The sequence below is a fragment of the Rattus norvegicus genome, chromosome 1, assembly GCF_036323735.1.
Source record: "Rattus norvegicus strain BN/NHsdMcwi chromosome 1, GRCr8, whole genome shotgun sequence".
NCBI lineage: Eukaryota > Metazoa > Chordata > Mammalia > Rodentia > Muridae > Rattus > Rattus norvegicus.
Window position 1 is genome coordinate 146,687,705 of NC_086019.1, and position 6,741 is coordinate 146,694,445.

General features: G+C 41.3%; 1 long non-coding RNA gene across 1 annotated transcript; it reads left to right on the forward strand.

Moving 5' to 3' along the window:
- Nucleotides 1-3,577: 3,577 nt before the first annotated feature.
- LOC102552825 (uncharacterized) lies at nt 3,578-5,519 on the forward strand. The gene is made up of 2 exons (XR_350537.3): nt 3,578-3,877; nt 5,095-5,519. It is a non-coding gene; the product is annotated as an uncharacterized LOC102552825 (long non-coding RNA).
- The last annotated feature ends 1,222 nt before the right edge of the window (nt 5,520-6,741 follow it).

Here is a 6,741-nt window from a genome sequence, read left to right on the forward strand (position 1 = left end):
AAAAAATTATGTGTCTAAAACAGTGGTTGTCAACTTGTGGGTTGCTATCTCTTTGAGGGGGTCAAATGACCTTTTCACAGGGGTCACCTAAGATCATCATAAAACACAGATATTCACATTATGATTCATAACAGTAGCAAAATAACATTGTAAAGTAGCAACAAAAAATGTATGGTTGTGTTCACCACAGCATAAGGAACTCTATTAAAGGGTCAAGGCATTAGGAAGGTTGAGAAGCAATAGTCTAGAGGCAGAACGTCTAGGGTTCAAGTGTGTGAAACAACCCGGATTGCCACCCTGTTTCCTTTCTCTGTCTTGTGAGCAAAGGATCCTCTCCTCACAGAGATTTAGGCCTGTGAGTCACAGAAGGGGCTGAAAGAAATTCTATTTCCTCTTCTGCTTTCACTTTCTATTGGAGAAAATGCAGGCAATGACCTAGCGTCCAGCCTGCTTGGCACGCTACGCTTCTAATGAAAAGCATAGGACGACATGCTCCTGAAGTCAGAGCACTGAATTCTGAAGTAGCATGAGGAGCTGGCAGCTGACCTGTAGGTGCATCTCTACTCATAAATACACGCTCCATGCCTCCTTTAATGTGCTTCTTCTGTACTGGTGGTATAAGGGCTCACTGTCTAATTCAAGGTAACAAACGTGCTAACCAATTACAGTCAATAGGCATCCACTATGTAAGTGGTTGCTCACATGTAAGCAAGCAGACACTGCTCTCTAAAACTGTCTCTAGAGTAGTTTATAGCTCTTTACCTAATCATGGGTGCTGCTGTCTTGTTATGGGAATGCCAGGTAAGGATTGCAACTTTCCAAGATCATTCATGAGAAGTTTGGTGTCTGAGCATTGTGACAGCACAGAGGTATCTGAATCTCTCTTAACCTGGTGCAGATTTTAAGAACAAGCTGTGGGAAATAGAATTAAAATACTCATTACTGGAAACTGACTATTTGACTATCTTATGACTTAAGTTTCAACTCCTGATCCCTAGTCATCTCTGAAGTCTGTTTATAAAGATAGAAGAACACATTTAAAAATCTGTTAAAAATTACACCATTCCTTTATAAGCCCATATACTCAAAGTTTGCATATCTGGCCCTTCCATGGGCCTCAATGTGTAGATCTCAGGAGATGTGACCCACAGTAGGAAAAAAGAAAGTACAGGGCAAGGTAATCTACAAGAGGATGACTTGAAACTTTCTTCTCTTCACACCGTAATCACTATATAAGAGATCAATTCAGAAAGGTATGGCCATTCTCATGACCACACAGCACGCCTAACTCATCAAGATGCTAGCTCTTTCTGTCATATACTCTCATGATGTAAACTCTAAGTCCTAACCTTTTGAAAGGTAAACCTTCATTCTTCCCTCCATTTATTAAAAAAAATTCAGATAATTCAAGGACCTGATATCTGGAACTCTAACAGGTCTAAGTCTTCATTTTTGTCCCAAGCAAACCCTAATAATAAAGAGATGTCTGCATCTGAGACATAAGGGATACTAAGCAGGGACATGAAAGAACATGGAGAGAGAAACTAAATCTTTACCAAAATTTCATCTCCTTACCAGAGTTTTGTGCAAAAATGTTCATCGCCTTCGGCCAGCATTTCAGGCAAACATACTCATAAAGATGCACTCTCAACAGATCACTGTGTTGTGTCCTCCTTCAGTGGTCTGTGCAAGAGAGGTGGTTAGGGCAGGGATCTGAGTGTTTACTCTGTGAAGAGCTTCAGGTCCTGACACTTAGTTATTTTCTCTACCTTTTGCATTGCTTTGGGGTTTTATGTTTGTTTATAACACACTTGAAAGATGTCAAACCCATTCTTCCTACTTAGAGCTGTATCAAACCAACTATATGGTTTGCTGACCTATGATTAGACGCTGCAGCCAGCCAAGAAGCTGAACTCCTGGCATCTTCACATGAATATTTATGTGCTTCAGAAAACAGGGGGTGGGGTCATAACAGGACCTCCTACCCACAGCATTCAGTAATGAAATATGCAGGGCAGGAATGACAAAGTCAGAAAAACTGGCCTGGCACACTCAGTAGTTGGGGAGAGAGGTCAAGCCTAGAGTCACTCAGAACCTTCAGGTCTCCTGTACAGGACGGCTACTATAAAGCTCCTTCATGTTGCTGGTAGCTTACTGTCCTAGGGGAGAGATAAAAACTATGCTTAGAGCATGAAAATAGTTCTCATATGTAAAGTGAGATAAAAATAGCTCTCACCTCCAGGTTGTTTTGCAGCATAAATAGAATGATGAATATGAATTTGCTCATTATGAAGTGTAGCTCCAGTTATTATCCTGGAAGAGACCTGATTAAAATGACTAATTAGACAAGAGTTTTTGGCAGAACCTTTCCTGGGGAAACAGTCCCGATGTGATATATTTTAAGCATACTTACTTGATGTGTGTTCCCTCTTGTTCTCGCTTAGGCCCCGCACTTTCCCAGAGCAAGAGCTTGGCTGAGTCCCTCCTCCAGTCATAGCATCGAGCCCAGGGCTAAGCACATAGCGGTGGTTGGGTAAATATATATTTTTGGATAAATATCTTGACTTTAAAGGACAACATAAAAGTCAAAGATTTGTGTGTTTACTTGGGCTTTCCTTGGCATTTTAAACGCTGAAGAAATTTCAGTTTAAGACAGATGTCAGAATAGACACATGTTGAACATTCAATAGGCCTGACAATAAAAGAGAAAGTGCATGTGAACAGGTAAATCAATCCTGTGTACAACAGAAAGCCAATTTAGCCTTCTTTGGTGAAGAGTCTATACAGAAGGGTAAAAGAACAGGGACCAAATTGAAAGTCGAAACTATGAATGAAGTGTATGGAGAGAGGCAATTGTTGGAGAAAGACTGGGCCAACTCTGAAGTGCCATCATCCAGGATGCAGATAAAGAGCAAAGGGGTGGGTGGAGAGTCCAGGGATACCAGCAGGTAGCTATTTGGGAAGCCACTGAGGAGCAGACTCCTCCCTGCATTACCATCTTAGACTAAAACACACACAACAGGAAGTAGGCATCTACCTGACAAACAAGACCAGGTACCACTGGCTCCCTGCATATGTAGGTTCCAAAACAACAGAAACAACTAAGTGAAGGGGAAAATATTTTTTACACCCTATCCAATATAATGTGACATCTACTCATGCAGTATGTGTATTACACTGGCTGTTACAAGTAACCCAGAGATGATGGACATGTTATATGTAAATACTCTGTGCTGTTTTATATGAAGTATTTGAACCTGTGCAGATTTGTTTTTCTGCAGAGGATATCGGGAACCAATCCCCAAGGATCCCAAGGGACATTTGTGCTGCCTACTTGGCCCTAGGAATGGAAAGCCCTTGTACTCCAACATGTCAATGCTGAAAGTTTATGCCCACATATACAATACAGAAGACAAACAGTGCAAATGTTTATTACTAAATGAATTGCATAAAGGTACACTTCAGCAAAGCAAAATTGAAGTTAAGAAGAAACAGACACTTTGTGCTGGTATCAGGATCTGTCTTTTGCCTCCGAACCCAATGGTGACGTCATCCATAGGCGACAGGGACCCACTGTGTATCTGTTGCTATGGCAATGGCCATACATTCCCAGCGTCCATTTGGTTTAGCTTTCACCTTTACCTGTGAGCAGTTACATCCGTAACAGTTTAAATAAAAAGCAGACTCTTCCTGATCTTTGCCCCTTCTTATCACTCTTTTCCTCCTTTGTCTCTGTCACCCGCCCACCTCTCCCACGTGGAACTGCATTGATTGGACTGGTGTGGTCTGTCCAGATGTGAGCCGCTGTTCTATCACAACACTTAGATCACAACAAAGCAAATCATTCTAATGGATGTAAGGGCAAAACTCACCAACAGTAAGTGATCATTTCATAAAAGATTTAATACAAAGATGGGCATGGTGGTACATGCCTGTAATCCAAGGTGGAGGTAGGAAGATCAGGAGTTCAAGATCATCCTTAGCTTCTAGGGAGTTCGGGGGCAGATTAAACTACCTGAGACCCCATCTCAAATACAACACACACACACACACACACACACACACACACACACACGCACGCACGCACGCACACGCACACACACACACACACACGCACACGCACACGCACACCTGATTTATAATTACATGAAAGGATAGACAAAATTCTCAAAAGCAAGGGGATATAAGTTAGAATAAAGTAATGTTATTTTTCATTCATCAATCTAAAGAGGTTTATTATATCTAATGCTGACTATGTAAATAAATCAATATCCCAATCACTGTTGGGATACAGTGCAACCTTGAGTCTGTAATAATGAAAAATGACAGATCATTCGCATGTGTCTGTGTCCACCTCAGACCCTCACTCTTATGAGCTCACTATAAATGTATTAGTGTGTTCGCTGATGTAGTGTTGGGAATGGAAAAGCTAAAATGTACAAGCCAAGATAAGCACAGCATGGGCTCCACAGTCCATAGTGATTGCGAACAGACAGAAGCCTCTGTACGAAGCAGTACTCAGTGATAGGTAGATGATAGGTAGATGATAGATAGATAGGTAGATAGATAGATAGACAGACAGACAGACAGACAGATAGATAGATAATAGGTAGGTAGATAGATTCAAATTCTCTCAAATTCTATAAATTCAGGTTTTGAGTAGTGGAAGTGTAAAGTGCGACTGTTCTAATGTCTTCCTTTGGAATTAAAACAGAAACAAGTGCCAAGGGATACACTTAGTTGCACTACCTGGGTGACCTCAGTGCCTCCCATTCTTCAACCAGGAAGACAATAATATCCGGGTTCAAATGCTAAGACTTTGCCTCCCCCTGCTCATGCTTAATGGTGTCTTTAGTGTTTGTTACTTCAACTTAATTATTACAATGCTGGCAGTGTTCTTACACCAAAAGTATGATTTTAAAAAGTCACTGAGAGTAGTAGATCTGTGCTCGGGAGAGCCAGGCAAACTTGGCCCCGTTGAATTCTAAAGGTCCACCCTTAGTCAAAATCTTTATTTTTCTACATGTGATAATCATGCAGAAGTCATAATCAGTCACTCCGTCCATAAAATGCTGAATTCCCTTCTTCTTGCAGGAACCTGTGACGATTTCCTCTACTCTGTTTAGGAATTTGGGACTCTGGCAAGACATTGAGTAGAAACACTGAATTATGAGGCCTCAGAGACGCCGCATCGTTTCAAATGGGAAAGAAAAAACTTGTTTCCAAGCAAGGAAAAATAACGCATTCACTGTTAATGTCATCATCTTTCTGGCTTTGCATCCCTTTCCCAAGTGACTCAACAATGCCTTCACTCTAATCTTGCAGCGCTAGGCAGCCACACCCCACCTCAGCTTCCTGAGCACCCCACTGGAGAGTTCCCCGTGCCAGGCTACCTGGGGCTGCCATCAGTCTGGGACTGCCTGAGCTGTTTTTCTCTTTAGTGTTTTAATAGCACACCATGGTTTCCTCGGTGACACAACAGACCTGGAACCAATAAACTCCCTTCTGAGTAATGTAAAGCACATTCGAGCATGGGAATGATTACGTTTCTGTGGTAAAAAAAAAAAAAAAAAAAAAAAAAAGAGTCTTTGTTTGCATTTTCCTTGAGAATATTGCTTGTACCTGATGAGCTCTTCATGCTAAAGTCATCACTACAGAGCTGGAAACAAGAAACTTTTCCTTAAGCAAGGAAAGGGGAAAGCCCATAGGCAGATCTCTAATTCTATCCTACATCTGTTTATTGGTTGTATTTAAAAAGCCAGACTACGGGCTGGAGAGATGGCTCAGTGGTTAAGAGCACCGACTGCTTTTCCAGAGGTCCTGAGTTCAAATCCCAGCAATCACATGGTGGCTCATAACCATCTGTAATGGGATCCGATGCCCTCTTCTGGTGTGTCTGAAGACAGCTACAGTGTACTCATACACAAAATAAATAAATAAATCTTTAAAAAAAGAAGGCCAGACTACTCCAGATGTAGAGTATTTTGGAAGTTAGGCCAACACCTATTACTCCATTTAGTAGTCACAGCAACTGTGTGAGACGGGTAACCATGCATCCACAGAAGGGGATCCATCACTTCCGCCTCACTGTGCTGCATCCACCTGATGTAATAGAGGAATTTCCTCCCCCTATTAGCTGTGGTTGAAAGCGCCCAAGGAATAAAAGACATGGTTTATTCTGGAACCAAAATTATGTGTGGCCCAGGGAAGTGCATATAGGCTTTCCGAAATTTAATGTCCAATGTAGAAGCAGTTTTTTTGGACTGTTATAGTATCAGAACAAAGAGAGTTATGAATCAAGGTATGTTAAAAATATACTGAAGGAAACATCAAAAAGGCAGGCTACAGCAAAGTGAGGGAAGTTCTTCTGTAGGCCCCAGATGCTATCTAGTGCCATTTTTAGCTTTGAGTGAGTGAAATCTATTGATCTACCAAATTAATAAATTCCAAAAGGTTATTATTACCCATTAAAAATAAGATGTTAGGTCCAATACAGAGGTGGGCAAGAAATGGCTATTGAGAGCGCAAAAGCTAGCCAAGATGAAGTATAATTAGGCTCTGGGTCTGTATCATTCCAACTTTATCATGTCACTGCAGTTCTAATTATATGAGTTTTCTTGTAGCTGCAAACTGCTGACAAGCCTAAAGGGCATTTATAAGCCACTATCATCTGCATTGTTTCTTGCTACTATCATGTGAGATAGGAATGTGTGTATGTATATGTTGTATATGTGTTTGTGC